Source organism: Phocoena sinus, chromosome 7 (assembly GCF_008692025.1).
Source record: "Phocoena sinus isolate mPhoSin1 chromosome 7, mPhoSin1.pri, whole genome shotgun sequence".
Taxonomy (NCBI): Eukaryota; Metazoa; Chordata; class Mammalia; order Artiodactyla; family Phocoenidae; genus Phocoena; species Phocoena sinus.
In genome coordinates this window covers 47,095,823-47,113,838 of record NC_045769.1, presented here as the reverse complement: position 1 = coordinate 47,113,838, position 18,016 = coordinate 47,095,823, and the positions used below count along the sequence as shown (strand labels likewise).

Here is an 18,016-nt window from a genome sequence, read left to right as displayed (position 1 = left end):
GTCATCTAATAGTGTCTATAACAGGAAACTAACAGTGTTTCTGACACCAGTTTGATATCCAGCCATGAAAGGGTTTATCATTATGAATGGTTTATAAAATGTTTGGCTAAAAGTTCTTACTGAAGGGATGATATGTAAGAAGCTCTTACATAACAATTTAAATTGGGAAGTTATTGGCATATAGAAGATATCAATTGTAAAAATTAATAAACAGACATCTCAATTCAAATAGAGCCAGGAGGCCAGAAAGGGGAGCTCTCATGCCCTACAATGATAGTAGAGCCCAACAGGAAGAAGACTTCATCTTCTTTCTTGGCAAGAGCTCAGCCAACAAGAGACTATCACAACTCAGCCAATGGAAAGCCATAGACTCTGTTTACTATAGTCCTCCCAACTTCCTTTCCTTCTCTGTAAAAGAGGTCTCCTTTCCATTTTTATGGGGAACTTGCACAAAACCAAGCACCAACTGCAAGGTTTTTTCAGGCTAGTTGGTTATCGCCGTAATTGGATTCCAAATTTCTCTGTTATGACAAAACCTCTGTATGTTTCATTCAACAACAACAGCCCTGACCCAATTTTGTGGGCAAAACTGGACAATACAGTCTCTAAGGCCTTAAAGGAGAGTCTGATGAACCCACCTGCTCTTGGGCATCTCAATTATCAGACTCCCTTTTTTTCTTTTTGTATATGAAAAGGAAGCAAATGTCCTTGGGGTAGTCACCCAAAAACATGGGGACCACCATTGACCCATAGGATATTATAGCCAGCAACTGGACCCAGGGACATTGGGATACACCTCTTGCCTTTGAGCTATTACTGCCACTGCCTTTTTGGTTAAGATTACTGAGAAAATTGTTGTGGGATTTCTCCCTAACCATTTTTGTACCTCATGCTATAGAGGCTTTCCTGAATTCCCATCACACTTAACATTTCTCAATCAGCCACCTCACCTCCTATGAAGTCCTTTTTTAAAACCACTCCTCATATAACTCTTTCAAGTTGTAGTAATCTTAACCTTGCTACTCTTCTCCTCTCTCTCACTGACAAAGTTCCTCACAACTGCTTAATGCGGACAGTTCACCTCCTGACTCTTCAGGATGATCTGCTGGAAATTCCTTTGGGAAACACTGACTTCTCATGGTTCACTGTTGGTTCTTATTTAAAAGGTGACAATGGCAAATATTGTGCTGGCTATGCTACTGCAACACATTTTGATACTGTTGAGGCAGCATTTCACCTATGTCTACTTCAGCCTAACAGGCTGAATTATATGTTCTTACATGGGCTTGTACTTTAGCCAAGGGCAAAACTGTCAATATTTATACTGATAGTAGATATGCTTTCAGAGTAGCTCATGATTTTGGAATGTTGTGGAAGCAGTGTGACTTCTTTACTTCCAGAAAAAATAAAACAAAAAATGACCCTTATGTTCAGGAATTACTAAATGCAATTATTGCCACTTTAGCTATTACTAGGATTCCAGGGAATTCTAAACTTGACTGTCTGGAAGCTAGGGGAAATCATTTCCTTAAAGGAACCAACAGCAGCCAAACCTCTGTCATGGTCAAAAGGGATATTTCCCCAAATGATAAGTTATAAAAACTGGCTAGAGAAGCCCAACAATTGGCCTCAGAAAAGGAGGAACCAGATTGGAAATTCAATAATTGTTGGTTTGACAAAAAGAGAAGGCTCTGGTTTGGACCAAAAAACAACCCAGTCCTACTGCAGACTCTCAGATTCTCACTCCTCACTGTTGTACATGCATTAAACCATTGGTTTACTGACAAAATGATAGCATTCATGAATCAATATGGGTGGGGAAACATTAACAAGGCTACAAAAAGTGCTTATGTCATTTGCCCCACTTGTCCAAAATACAACCCAGGGAAGCCTGTTTGTATTGCTCCTGAACATTTTTAACTTCCTAATGGATCCTTTGAGGTCTGTCAAATGGATTTCATAAAATGTCCTCTGTCTCATGAATATAAATAAGTTTTAGTCAGGGTCTGCATGCTTTTACACTGGACTGAAGCCTTTCCTTGCAGACAGACTACTGTAGCAAAGTCCTTTTGGAAAAGATTATCCCTACCTGGGGGACTACTCTCAAATTTCATAATGATCCAAGAACTCATTTTACTGCTCAGGTACTTCAACAAGTCTGTGTTATTTGGCCAGTTTTACGCTTTCACTGCACTTACCACACTCGATCTTCTGGTTTAGTTGAATGCACTAATAGCAGTATTAAGACTCAATTGGCAAAGTTTGTGAGGCCCTCCAAATACCTTGGCCAAAAGCATTGCTGTTGGTCTTTCTAAAGATTAGATCCACTCTTTTGGAACTCATAGGACTTTCACACTTTGAGATAATCACAGGACACCCAATGCATTTGGCTCCTGCCTCTTTTGACCCACAACTTATAAAAGGAGAGCTACTCCAATGTTACAGAGGTCTAACTGCTTCTATTAAAAATAATCATGTTTTGGTAGCGCAGTCTTTTCACAGTGTGTTTCAGGAGATGAAGACCTTAAGCATAACACCTCGCAAACTGGAGATTACATCTATTGGAAAAGATACCTACAGAAGGCTCTCTTCAACCTCACTGGAAAGAGCCCTATCAGGTGCTGCTAACCAACCTTTGTCCTGCCAAATTCTAAGGAACAGACTCTTGGATTCACATGACACACCTAAAGAAAGCACCAAACCCTGACTTACAGGCATATCATCTGGTGACCTGAAAGTAAAGATTTCCAAGAATTGAAGGAAACAACATCTGATGAGATAGCTTTCCCAAGATATCCAGACCAGGCCTTTTGCAAGTTCATCTGCCAAACCTTTGATTATGACATAACACTTCAGATGACTGTGATCCTGATAGCATATGGACCTTAAATAAAAATTACCTGAGAGCTCTCCTTCCTACCGCTCATTTTTACTTGAATATGACCTCAGTAGGTTTCCAATTTGTGCATTTTCCCTTTAACAAGGGACACTATACCCAGGAAATGTTCTTCCTGACAAAAAGCCACTGAAACTGGAAAAACTGACTCTTGACCACAACGATTTTAGAGAAAGATCGTGCTCAAAAATGGGAAATGTAGAAATCAATAAAGAGAAACCTCAATTAAAATAGAGTCAGGAGGACAGAAGCAGAAGTTCTCACACCCTACAACTATAGCAAAACCCAACAGGAAGAAGAAAGACTTCCTCTTTTTTCCTTGCAAGAGTTCAGCCAATGAGAGACTGCCATAACTCAGCCAGTGAAAAGCCATGGACTCTGTTTACTATAGCCTTCCCAAATTCCTTTTCCCCTCTATAAAAGAGGTCTCCTCTCCATTTATTGTGGGTGACTTGCATATGGCTTGCCAGGATTGTAGACCCTGAATTGCAGTCCTCTGCTGATCCTGAATAAACCCTTTTTTTTTTTTGCTGTAGAAATAACTGGCAGTCTATTCGTTTTATGTCAACAGGATGCTTAGTTTTTTACTTAGGGAATAAACCCAGTTATTACTTGGGATTAATTAAAAAGTTTCCAATAACTCTTACCGATTTCAACTCCATTTTCTTTGAAAAATTTCTTAGAAATTCTTGCCATTATGGAGAAAATTTCCCCCCCCCTCCAAACTTATTTTGTTGAAGATATAACCCCCAATGTGACTGTATTTGGAGATGGGGCCTTTAAGGAGGTTATTAAGGTTAAATGAGGTCCTAAGTGTGGCTCCCTAATCTGATAGGACTGGTGTCCTTATGAAAAGAGAAAGAGACACCACGGATGCTCACATGCAGAGAAAAGGTCATATGTGGACATAATGAGAAGGTGGACATCTGCAAGCCAATAAGAGAGTCTCAAGAGAAACCAAACATGTCAACACCAAGGTATTGAACTTCCAACATCCAGAACTGTGAGAAAATTAATTTCTCTTTCTCAAGGCTCCCAGTCTGTGATTTTTTTAGGGTAGCCCTAACAGACTAATACAGTTGGGTTGAGTTAGTTCTCAGAGCTAGAGTCTAAATAAAACCTGAAGAAAGATTTCCCAGAATTTCATAAAGGTATTTTAAAAATTATCTAATTTTAAACACTTCCTTGTTGATAAATATACCATTTCATATATTCAAAATTAAAACAAAGAAATATATTTTCCTTTGCTAAAGAGCTATTATTTAAAGAAAATATTTACTGTATGTGAGGTTAAATTAAAATGCATTAAAAAGGCCTTCCTTAGATTATTTTAACTAGAGGTATAAATCTACCACTAAAGGATCTATGCTATCTGCCTGAAAGCATTATGAAGATAAATAGCATAATATTAAGCCATTAAACATAGCAGTTTAAAAAAATGCTATGATTTATAACTATTAGTTCAGGAGCCACAAGCTAATCTTTATGGAAGCAGAGACTGGCTCATATGCCAACTTAACCTCTGTTTGCCCTAATAATCGATGAACCTTCAGTTGCCACTCTCACACTGAACTATATACATTCCTAACAGAAATTACTCTAAAAGCTATAAAATGAAATAGATACTAACATTTCTAAAAGAGCCTTCATAGTAAGAGCATTAAAAATCATTTTCATATAGTGCTTGAAGTTAATTAAATCTGCTGATATTTCATGTGTTTAAAAGATTGTATCTTTGCCAGATGAATTTGAGAGAAAAGTTTCTGTCTTTTGTGTCAAGAACCAGTCTGATTAAAAGAATCATTTAATGAACTAATTCTGGAAGAGATGAAATTTCTTTCATGAATTTATAATGCATTTTACTGTTCGTAATGCGTATCTTGGAAAAATCTGTTCTTTAATGAACCACTGTTTTTTCAAAGTATAAAAATGACATCGCAATGAAACTGGTTGAAGGTACAGCTCAAATAGGCTAATGGTCATAATTATATTTCTTCTTTTGAAATTTTTTAAAAGGAAAGAATTGGACCAGTAGGGAGAGGCAGCTGTCCCTATGGTGAAGATCATTGTAGAGCATGATTCTTTGCCAAGTTTCACCTATTTGCCTACAGCCACAAATAAAACTCAGGGCAGGCTAAAAAATAAGTTTAAATCTATTAAAAGGATACATTGAAAGCAGATACGAATTCTTGTCAAATACTGGCTAGAGGAAACCAAATCATTAAGGGCCTCAGGCAACTTAATTTGGAATCTGAACTTGGCAGGAGATAATGTGAGTTTACATTTCAGGAGTACATATGTTTGAGTGGTATCTTGAGTAAAAAGAAAGAAGCATTTTGAAATATACGTATAAGTGATACAAGAGAGTGGAGGTGTGGGGAAAGGCTAGTGTTCAGAAAGGAAAATGAAAGAAAGACAATCTCTAGTATCCACTCTCAGATTAGTTACACATAAATACAGTAACAATACATGTCTAGAAGTTTATTTTAAGTATACTTAAGATATCAGGATATTGAATGCTTTGCATGGGTTTTGAGAAAGGATTAAGGGTTTTAAAGCCATTTGAGAATTTCCTCTGAACACATTAGAGGGAGGGTATCTGTGAATGCTGACTTACAAGAATTTACATGTTACCTTTCTTAGGTAGAACTATCTAAACCATGAATAGATTAATCCTTAGGGTTACATAGATCAGTAGCAGGACCTCCCATGTGGAAGTAGCTATATTCATTTTTTCCCATCTGAAAATAACTTTGCTAGGAAATATCACATACCTCCTTATTGCCAGGTGACTCATGTAAAAGCCCAAGGTACCTTAAATCAGCTGGGTAATCCCATAGTTCACTTACAATTTTCATAAATTCAGACACTTTGAAATCTACTCTTGGCTCCATACTAGTTAAATATTTATCTTAATTTATATCTAAATAAACTTTTCCATAATTATTCTTGTGACTGGAATCTTGTTTGACTGCAGAAGCCTCTGGATACCAAGTCGTATCATCAATAACCCCCAAATTTCTAATTTTGTCTGCGCCTTAGAACATGTGACCTCCAGCACCCTGCAAAGTCCCACATAACTCTTGAAATCTCTAAGGAAGTGCTTCATAGGCCAGTCTCTTTCGTAGGGCCAACACACACCCTACTTTGTCTAGAACTCTGACCTCTTTATTCTATGCCCTCTGTCCTTAGAAATCACTGGAAGTGACTTTACTCTTGATATTTCTTACTGCTTCATCCTGAAAATGATAGCACAAAGGCCCTATCTCCTGATGCTCTCAAAGCCTTCAACTCTTGGGGCCAGAGACCTGTTGTGTTCTGTGCAGAACTGGTAGAAAATGGTCTTTAATATTACCGTCTGCTGTGTTGACACCTGGGATCTATCCAGAGTTTTACTAATACTCTCATGAAAACGTTTCCTTCATCTTTAGTTCCCTAGCAGCTCCACCCAATTCATGCCCAGTAAAGCATAGGTGCCATGCCACCCTCTGAGTTTTACGTCCTCATCATCGTAGGTTAGGTCCCATAAAACAGAACAAAACAACACCCTCTTTCTTTCTTCAGCAACATTCAAAGTTCCCTGCATATTATTTCAAGCATATAGATGCTGGTAGGGGAAAAGGAGGAAGTGGGGAAAAGGAGGGGTATTTGGACTAAGCATCACATCCTAGTTCCACTAACTAATAAAGGGAGAGCAGAAATTGTTAGAAATTCCTTGAGGTAACATTCAGAAATCTATTAGCAAAAGATCAAAAGTAGATAGTAGGAAATAAATCATTATAAATCAAGTCTTAATTTGTTGTTATTTGCAACAATTGAAATCAGAATTACAGGATAATTTAAATAGTAATAGCTACCATTTACTGAGTGTTTACTGTGTGATAAGCACTGTCCAAGCCACTGTAAGCATGCTACCATATTTAATTCTAAGAGTAACAAATTATTACACTCTCTCTTTTATTTTTCCAGACAAGGAAACTCAAAGTCATCTCACTAATGCAGTGAACAGCTAGGATTCCAGACTGTGACTCTGACTTCTAAACATATACTCTTAACCAGAACTTTCTCTGGACCCTGATGTATTTCACTCCCTCAAATAGTCACTGGCTATGCAGATATTTATCAGCAGTATTTTAAAGTTTATGTGAAGCACATGTTCTCCCACAGAGCAAAATTATCACTGAAAGACCAATGTTTATGGAATAATCCCTTACTAGGTGCCCACCATCATGCTAGATCCGAGAGGAAGGATATTAAAATGAATGAACCTCACCATTCTTTTACATTCAATTTTGTTTCTCTGCTTATATTAAGAGCATTAAAGTATACTTCAGGGAAAAATGGACCATATTAAATAATGTTATGTAATTTCTACCTAGAAATTGCTCATTCTATAAGCAATCACATAAGACTTGAGATCTTTCTGACTCCAGAAGGGATCTCTTTTTCAGAATTAGAAAAACAGTATACAACATGACTTTTGGAAGTATATGCATTGCATGTTTATTATTTAGTGTATGCATTGCATGATTAAATATCACTTTTTCACAATATAAATAAAATCAATTTGGTACAAAAATTTACTTTATAGATGAGGACAAAATACCAAAGAAGTGAAGTGTCGTGATCACATTCACGCAACAGGTCTGAGGCAAAGGAGAGACTAGAAACATGTCTCCTAACTCAAATCCCTTTGGGTACTCTATGCTGTCTCTGAGAACTTATCCCAGGTATGCAAAATCCTGTGAAATGAGCTAATAACATCCTCAATATAAAGTGTGAACACCTAACTATACCCACAAGTGATCAAGTGATCTTTATTACTGAGATTTCACTTGAAAATTAGTATTTTTAGACTAATGTATTTACATATGGGTTCAGGCAGATTTAAAAACCAATGACTCAAAAGAGTTACATTTAGTGAACAGTGTGTGCTTTATCTTTGTTTTTGTCTACTTCACCAGTGTTTGAAGTCAGCTTGATGCTCCTGCTATCAAGTCCAGCTTTATCTTGTGTAATATAATATGTATTTTTTCAACATAAATACTAATTGCATAATAATTTCTTAAGGCCCTGGGGCTAAATAGGTCCAACTTGCTACATAAAGAGAGAAAAATAAAATAAAATGGCAGTTGAGAGACCTCATATAGACAGTGGTTACAAAGTCTCTAAGCACATGTGAATGCCCTCTGTTAACTGAGTGGTACCCTCATCATGTCAGGATATGGAGAGCAATTTCAGAAAGTTATTTGATAGGGCCAAATTTTTAAAAATAGTAATATCAGTCACGCTGCTTATTTGATCAGGGTTTGAACTGAAACTGCATGAGAGATTCTGTGGCAACAACTACCTGAAATTTAAGATACATCAGCATATTATGTGATCCCAGTTAGAAAATAACTTGACAATTCAATGGACAATGGATAGGACATGAATCCAAAAATGGGGTAGTTTTTTGAAGTCCAGATTTAACCGTATGTGACAATTTGTTTTAGGGCATCATGAAAGAGGACTTATCAAATCTGTCAATAATAGTGATGATCTTAGAGTCAATATCAGAGAATGCTTTGTTAAGTTCCAAGGGAAACATATAAGAAAATGTCCAGAAGAATACGGGGGGAAATTAAATTTGTGTGAAGAGTGGAGTGTTGCTTATAGATAACTTTTAAGGGACATGATTAGGTAGTTTGTGGGCATTTTATAGAATAGTCGGTATAAGTGTACTGAAGTAAAGTGGATACTAATTCTGTTGGTGACAACAGATTACTATTTTGTTTCTTTTAATCAGTCTTTTTATTTACCTGATTCTCAGTTTTTCATTTCAAAAATGTGGGGTTGTCTCAAAAAACTGTAAGGATCCATCTAGTCCTACAAAGCTATGAAGCTAATGTATTAGAAGATTGAATATAGGGCTTTTTAAAGCTCTGTACCTGGAAATGGCACCAAAGACTTCCAAGCAATAGAGCTGTAATAGAGAGAATAGAAATTACAGTTTACAAAACAGTATTTAGGTGGGACTTGTAAGAGAAAAAATAACTCCTCCCTGTTCACTACTAAAAATTTTTAAAGACGCAGTTAACCTTCAAAGACAATAATAGAAACTAACAGACATTAAGAATAGAGTATAATAGAAGAATTGTTCTGGCTACAAAGATATAACTTTCCAAACCAGCCACTACAAAGTGTGAACCAAAAATATCGCCTTATTCTTTTTAATTTAGTATGTCTTTGTAAACAAACACACCTCTTTCTCTTTATTTTCATTGCATGTATTTTTTTCTCAGAATGCATCTGAATTTCCGCTAATGTGTTTCAAGTTACACGTATGTATGTATGTATGTTTGTGTGTATTCATGTATAATTTCCACCAAATAGTCTATGAAATACCAAGTAGAATCTGAGAATTTATAAAAGCATTCAATGTCTTTTTCCCACAGTAAAGAAAACACAGAAACTATCTTAATAGGATATTGTTGAGGTATATGTTTATGACTTGGCTGAAAGATGAATTCTAAGGTCTGCTATGATTCAGAAAACTTACTCTTATGATAGTAAAATTCATTCTAAAGTATTTTCTGATTTTATGTGTATGCATGCATTAATGTTTCCAGTAATATGGCAATCTTTGTGTCACAGCACTGTTTTCTGGATCCCTTATTAAATGTCCAAAAGCTTTGGAAAAAATTGAGAATAAATACACAATAATAAATTTTTCAGGAAATATGTAACTAAGATTAGTACACTCTAAAAATGGAATCCCAAATGATTTGAAGTTAGAGTTTGTTACTAATTTTATAGTAAATGTGAAAAACAAGTTTACTCTATGTGTGAGAAAATAAATAATAAGTTCAGCATGGCCATAATTTTTTCTCTCTAGATAGGAGGTCTCTTGCTTAAAGCCTAATTAACAATAGCCAAATTTTATTTAAAAGATGTGGATATGCCCAATGAGGTAATTTTTACCATTGGCAGTTGACAGTTACCGGTTACTCAAATTTCTCTCACTTAAGGTGATATTTGGTGTCATACAGACAAAACATTTGACAGAGAAGTGTTGGACTTTCATCTGGAGGTTTTGATTTCTCTAAAACAACCTAAAACAGTAATAGTGCATCTGTCTTGTGTTATTGTTGCCAGGTATATTTGCCAGGCTCATTGAATCATAGCATTCGTTTCCTTTAAATCCAGGATCTGTTTCTCATTGGTAGAAATGCTTCACATTCAGCATATTAAAAGCTATAATTATCTGTGTTGCGTTTCTCTTTGTCTTATATCTACAGCAGTCTGAGAGAGCAAAGAACTTTTAGTCACAGCAGGAACTTCCTGTAAAATACAGTAAATGACTGTGGTTTCCTCATATGCCACACCCTTTATTCTTCCTAGGTCCTAGGCATTTCTCCACTACTTTAGGTAGAAATGTGGTCACTTAAACAGGAGTCAATAAATGTAAATGTGTTTTCATTTATTTTCAATAACTAGTAGATGTATAAATATCATTAAATTTATTAGCAAGACTCTATACATTAATGGAATAAGCCAAAAAGTGGAAAGGCTTGCCCATCTGGCCATTTATAAGTATATTGTGACTGATGGATTAACACAGACAGAAAGTTAGATAATCTAGGAACGTTATAAATATGGGCAGTTTAGGAAGAACTGTCTCAAAGTTAAAAACTAGCAAAATTATGACCCTGACATGTATAAGTGAATTGTGGCATAGGCTGATTGATAATTTCACTTTGTTGTGTTCATGTTCGGTTCTGCATAATTGGGGAAGAGGGAAAATTTTGTCAAAATTGATCTATTCCATAGAAAGGTAAATAGTTTGCTTTGAAAGGAAGCTTAAGGAAGGCCTGGGAGATAGGGTGAAAGACAAATGAAAAAATAATAAAATATCTAAGTGAAACAGACAAGGTTTTCTGTGGGGGGAGAGAGGTGCTTTTTTTTTTTAATGCACGGTTTTCCTACAGAGGGTAAATCCACACCCTAATGACTGTTAGAATTAATCTGGAGTCTAATGGACTCTGGCTGAGATTTGGCTGAAGGGTCTGATTCTTAATCATAAGTATGGGTCTATCCCATTAAACAAGCTTTTCAAATATGATAAAAAACCCTTTCAATATAAGTACTCTTTGTTCAACTGATTGCTTTTTTTTTTTTTTTTTTGGCGGTACGCGGGCCTCTCACTGTTGTGGCCTCTCCCGTTGTGGAGCACAGGCTCCGGACGTGCAGGCTCAGCGGCCATGGCTCACGGGCCCAGCCGCTCCGCGGCATGTGGGATCTTCCCGGACCGGGGCATGAACCCGTGTCCCCTGCATCGGCAGGCGGACTCTCAGCCACTGTGCCACCAGGGAAGCCCGTGATTGCTTTTTATATGGGTCAATGCATCTTGGAAAAAAACTGTGGAGTTTTCCCACATCTAATGACAACCTCTTATGTTTTTGCAAATTATAATGTTCTTCATTATCAAAAATAAAACTCCATTATCAAAAAATAAAAGTAAGTTATTTGTTAATCATAAGTTACAAATATAAATTATTACACATAGAGCTATAAGCTCCAGTTGCAAAGGACCTTTCTTAACCTCCTTATAATTTATTATCCTTAACAACAAAAGAGAAGCCCTTATGGTATCTTCCAACCCACTGCTTGCAAAGCCTTATATTTATTTTCTTACTAATAACAGCAGCAAGAGCTCATTTCCATGTGATATGTGTAGTACCTAGTCACCTTATCCCAGATCCAATACATCCTCCTGTAATTAAGTCAAGAACATAAAGTTAGTTGTTTTGGTTACAGATCCATGGTACAATGAAAGGTATGATATTATAACTCATCCTATTTTCATGATAAAAATGCTATGTTCATATTTATTAATAAACTTATTTTAAGTGTACTTTCCATGGAAGAGGGAATGCAAAGATGAATTAAACATGCCAATCTAGTGCAGTGTTCTAACTTTTCTGTTGACACTATTTATAAAGTAATTTTTTAAACTTTTTTTTTTTTTTTTTTTTTTGCGGTACGCGGGCCTCTCACTGTTGTGGCTGTGGCCTCTCCCGTTGCAGAGCACAGGCTCCAGACGCGCAGGCTCAGCGGCCATGGCTCACGGGCCCAGCCGCTCCGCGGCATGTGGGATCTTCCCGGACTGGGGCACGAACCTGCGTCCCCTGCATCGGCAGGCGGACTCTCAACCACTGCGCCACCAGGGAAGCCCCTATAAAGTAATTTTTTTAAAAACTTCACTCATTTAAGTTACTAGATCATTTGCAAAACATAATTTTGGGCACATTTTAAATGATGACATTTTAAACTATGACTGTTATAGTATTCTTTTTCAAAGAAATGTAAATGCAACAACAATTTAATACCTACGCAATCATTTGTAGAGAAATGAATGCTCTCTTCTTGACAGTTGGAAATTTTACTTCATTTCTTAATCTCATTGACATCATATTCTACTCCACTATCCATCTTTCCCTGATAGAATTTTATTCTACTGAACTATATTTTTATTTTTCAAATTCTTTTAAATAACCACATTGAAAGAGAGCAGGAAAAAGCATAATACAGAAATAGAAGGAGTAAAGACAGAGAGGAGCAGGAAAGATGGAGGGATGTAGAAATAGATCACTGAGTGAGCAGGTGACATTTAAAAACTATAATGTTGCAATATCTTCCTTTTCCTTTGAAGTGTTTGCATGGCTACTATGCAAACCTCTCCTAAATCTTTTCCTAGCAAAATTTTCAATGAAGTCTTCTCTGCTCAAAATCTTTTATACAACAAAATATGTATACCTAGGTTGAAATTTCATTAAAAAAAAAATCCTATCTGAATGAATGTTTTAAAAATCCTTCCCAATTGCATTACCATTACAATTTTTATTAGAAATAATAATACTAATAACAATGATGATAACAGTAGCTAAAACTTTTGGAAGGCTTACTCAATTTCAAGCCATGACCTAAGCACTATATACTTCTGCCTCTACTTCCATCAGTTCATGTACAGAGTGGCCACCAAGTCTGGAAACACCAATGATACATAATAGATGATATGCTACTTTATATTATAATACATGAAAAAATAATATTTACCTTTTCAGACTATATGATCACATTATTAAAACATATAAAGTAGGTACTGTTTATCCCAGGTTTACCTTTGAGGAAATTGAGGCACAAGTACGTTTATTAACTTCTCCAGATAATTAAAAAAATTGTTTGATTCAGGATTTGAACCAGTTTGGCTCTAGAGTTTATACTCTAGATGAAAACATAATAAATTTATTATAAATTTTGATACATAATTTTTAAACACATAAAGTAAAATTTTATTAGAAATACATCATTAATGAGATGAAGAAAGTGGGAAAGTCATGTGTCCTTTTAAAGAAGGCTTGGCAAACATCAGTGTATCCATCATCCCTGTCCCCTCATTTATGCCCTAGGAGATTGTTACATCCTGCAGAAATGCTTTGTAGTAAGGCTCAGAAGGGTGAAATAGTGTATGTGTGTATGTGTGTGTGTGTGTGTAAAGAAGTAAAAGGAGCACTGTGAAAGAAAAAGTGAGAAGTGGCCTGAAGCTTAGACCTTAGTAATTTTCTGTGGCAGATCAGTTCTAGGATGGAGTTCAAATGAAGGTTAAGAATCTGGAAATTGGTTTCTGTAAAACAAGCTGTTTCTGCCTACTCCTTAGGGGTATGCATACCCCAGTTTGTAGATCACTGGTTTAAAGTGTAAGACATATTAAATGAAGAAATTCAATTCTACCAAAAATAAAAATGCATTGCATTTGAGAACTATTATGCTGGGCACTGTAGTGAGAAAAATGAATCAGACAAATTGTAACTTAATGTAAAGCAAATGTGAAAAGGACAAATGATAAGTAAATAAATGTATGAAAGTTTATAGTGTCTATGCTACATATAACATGGTTCCCGTTAAACTTCAATGACAACTTATTTTTACTTATTAAATTAAATATTAAATAATTGTCATTATTAACAAATTGTTACCATAACTTATTAAATAATGATCATTAACATTGACACCAGAATTCTTCTTATAGAAGGAATTATATTTTTTTTGTAAAATACATCAAAAGTAACATGGGATAGAACAGCTACATGGCCATAAATGTTAGTAGTTGCTCAAATATAAGAAGCAGAAATCTCCTCTTCATGCTTCAAGATTAGAAAATGTATTATTTTCAGTCCTAAAAGGGAAGAAGGAAAATGAGTGATAAAGAAGAAGAGCGTGGATCCAGAGAGATGGAAAGAGGCTGGCAATAGATAAAATATTGGAAGAACCAAGTGACCTTTTTATTTTTTTAACATCTGTATTGGAGTACAATTGCTTTATAATGGTGTGTTAGTTTCTCCTGTATAACAAAGTGAATCAGCTATACATAACCTATATCCCCATATCTCCTCCCTCTTGCGTCTCCCTCCCACCCTCCCTATCCATCCCCTCTAGATGGACACAAAGCGCTGAGCTGATCTCCCTGTGCTATGCGGCTGCTTCCCACTAGCTATCTATTTTACATTTGGTAGTTTATATATGTCCATACCACTCTCCAAGTGACCTTTTTAAATGGTGATGTCTACCACTTGATTTGAAATTGTTTGCATTGCTAATCTGTGAATCTCTCCTGAATCTTTCATATGAAAATCTGCAGTGAAGTCTACTATGCTCAAAAACAATTTAGTGTATGGAATTTTTTATAGATGTCAAAGAAAGGACTATTTCAGGGATCAATGCAAAGTAGAACAACTTTATGCACTAAAAGGCAGTCTGATTAAAAGTAAGTTAGCAGGGCTTCCCTGGTGGCGCAGTGGTTGAGAGTCCGCCTGCCGATGCAGGGGACACGGGTTCATGCCCCGGTCTGGGAAGATTCCACATGCCGCGGATCAGCTGGGCCCGTGGCCCATGGTCGCTGAGCCTGCGTGTCCGGAACCTGTGCTTCGCAACGGGAGAGGCCACAACAGTGAGAGGCCCGCGTACTGAAAGTAAGTTAGCAAGGTGGTTTCAGAGAAGTGTATTTGTAAAGAATACCACCATTTATAGGATGCATAATAATACGGAAATCTCTTAGAGATTCAAAAGAATATTAGTAGACATTTTTGGCACTGAAAATGAGAACCCCAAGTCACTGGATCAGTAATAATACTGAATTATTGAGGTGGTGTGTTATACTTAGGTTCATGCTTTATTTTGCATGTGAGATATGTAAGTTAACATGAATGACAGGTATATATAGCAAATGTTCCTCATCAGTTGTGCTAAACTCATTTTGTTGAATCCATAATTTTTTTGAATGATTTTTATTGGAAACATGGCTCATTACACAGAAAGATGAGAATAGGTATTTTTTGGACATTCTAGCTGTTAGAATATTGCATCTTTTGACTCTTTAAAGAATTATGTTTAAAAATATGTGTAAATGGAGTGTAACCTTTAAAATCGTTTAAAAATAATTTTTTTAAATATTCAAAAGGATTCCAGTTTTTAAAAAATATATATATGTTATATATTTTTATACCTACTTTTTGTAACAGGTCATTAATTATGCCTTCTAGAATACTGATATCTCTTAGTTTACCTGTTTTTACTCTGAGCAATAAGATAGTGTGCTATAAATTTTTCAAGGGACAGTAAGACAATCATGCATGAAGTTGATCTATAAACATAGTTTAAACAGTAAAGGTATAATTTCCAGGGAGCATTTTAATATAATTTGTAAACGTACTTATTGAGTTTACAGGCATTAAAAGATGTACTACAAAGAGGTTTAAAATAGCTCTTTACAGATGCCTCTGTATTGTAGCTCGGGGACAAGAAAGACAGACATGTCAAATTAAAGGACAAAAGACAGAATGTAAAATGTACCCTTTGGAGATAGAGATAAAACCATGAGCCACAGTGCCTGGGAAGAGTTAGAATTAAGGAGGATCTTAGAGTTTCTTTAGAGCAACTTTCTGGTTTTTTTTTTCTTTTTCTCAGATTTAGTTTAATCTCCTATTTTACGGATGGGACAGCCAAACTCCAGTCTATTTATGTGACATGCATAAGTCAAAAGCTTAGCTAGAAGGAGAGATTTGCTACACACCAGACCAGCCCTCAGTGGCCAGTATCTCATATTACACACCCGTGGCCCCCTTGCTCCTTGGGTACCCTTACTGCCTTACCAGATGAGATGTAGGAACCAAAGCACTGACAACTTGGGGACTTATATGCTATGGTCTTGGATTGAAGAAAACTAACACGAAATCCCCAAATAATGTGTAAATGTAATGCAATCAAGATAATAAATAATTTTAAAGGTCAGCTAAACAAATAACAAACAACCATTAGACAAATGTACTCTAGAATCCAAAATAATTTTGTTAATATAATTTAGTAAATAGAACAATTTAGTTATGTTTCAAATCAGTAATAAGAAGGATGAGTTGTTTAATAAAACATGTTGCTACAACTGTCCATCAATTTTGGGAAAAAGTTTATATCTGAGATTCAGTTTCAGTTGGTTTAAGATTTAAATGTAAAAATGGACCTTTAAATTATTATAAATTTAAAAGTTAATAGTTTTACTATATTGGAGTCAAAGAGAATTTTCAATAAGAATATAATATGTTAGTGATAAATAGAAATGGATCCTTCTATTGCCAAAATTCAGTCTAGCCAGAGATATTCTCTTTGTTTTTTCCTCTTTATCATCTCTTACCCATTTGTCAAATTTCAGAGTCTACTGAATGATTATGTAAATAAAGCAAAGCAAAAATATTCGAAGTTAGAGGAATTGAGCTATTACAAATCAAGTATTTGTTACAAAAAACTTCAGCTGATATTTTATTTCCAGCTCCTGTCTTTAATTCAGAGTAGTTACAGTTAGAGGATCCAGAATCTCAGAGCTGGAATAGACCTGAAGGTCTCACAGTATAACCTGCTTATTTTACAGATTTGGAAGGTGGGAGTTCAGGAGAGTTTAGTGATGTGCCTCATATCCCACAGTAGAGGTAGATGAGCTAAGGTAAGACTAGGAGTTCTCTTTCCTAAGTCTCATTTCTGTGCTTCTTTTTTAGGTTAAAATTAAACCACATGTGAGTCAAACTAATATGATAGCAAACCACAGTCCTGTTTCTCAGTTATATTTTTTAATCTCCCCAGAGATCATTTTTTCAACCTCTTTCTTGCTAGAATTTAAATATATATCCACCTTAAACTCTACTTGTTAGAAATAAAATTTTAAAAATTACCATTAGGCCTATTAGTGTCTCACAAAAAATCTTACCAATACTCTGCAAGTCAGAAATCAATTTAACGAAGAGAATGCAGCTTAAATTTGGACCTTTCATTTTCAAGCCACTTCCAATTTATCTCCTTCAAACTATCCAATATATGTTAGAATTTATAAGGTGGAAAGACACTTAGAAAAAAAAAAGGGTAATCCTCTTAATTTCCATATGAAGATGACTGGTACTAACAGACACTGGAAGTCAAAATCAGTTTTTGCCTAGTAAGTGACTCTTTTTCCATTTTCTGCTCTTTCTTATATGTCTTCAATAAGCAAAATTGGGGCTTTAACAATTGATCTGGCACCACTTCACATAAAAAGGTTCAGGAAGAAAAATCCAGCTGTCAGATATAAGTAGGCATTTTGAGCATTCAAACCATGCTCTAAGGAACAGTGAGTCATATGAGATGCAATGTGCAAAGGAAGCTGACACATAAAAAGGATAGAACAACAATGATGAGTTCCCAAAGACATGCTGTGGGACAAAGAATAATTATAGAGGGTCTATTTTTGGGTCCAGCAGAATGACTTGGGAATTTAAAATCAGAAGAAGGAATTATGTCACTCAGCTTTGAATTTAAAGTAAAGTAATTCAGTAGCCTTTATTTTTCATTAATGCTATTATAGTTTATTGGGACGATGCGTGACTGAATTGTTAAATACTTCACAGTCTAAAAATAAGTAAGGACAGGAAAGCTACTTTAATTTTGTCAGGAAGGAGGATGTGAGGTGTAATAATAATCACATAATATCTTATCTGATATGGAACTATAATACTAAATATAAATAAGACACATCTGTCTGCAACAGTAATCTTTTTGGAG

The 18,016-nt window shown here is 35.6% G+C and overlaps 1 protein-coding gene across 8 annotated transcripts in view; it reads right to left on the bottom strand.

Moving 5' to 3' along the window:
• Window positions 1-18,016, bottom strand: part of CALCRL (calcitonin receptor like receptor) — a 104,772-nt gene that overhangs the window by 66,383 nt on the left and 20,373 nt on the right. The gene's annotated exons all lie outside the window — the stretch shown is intronic.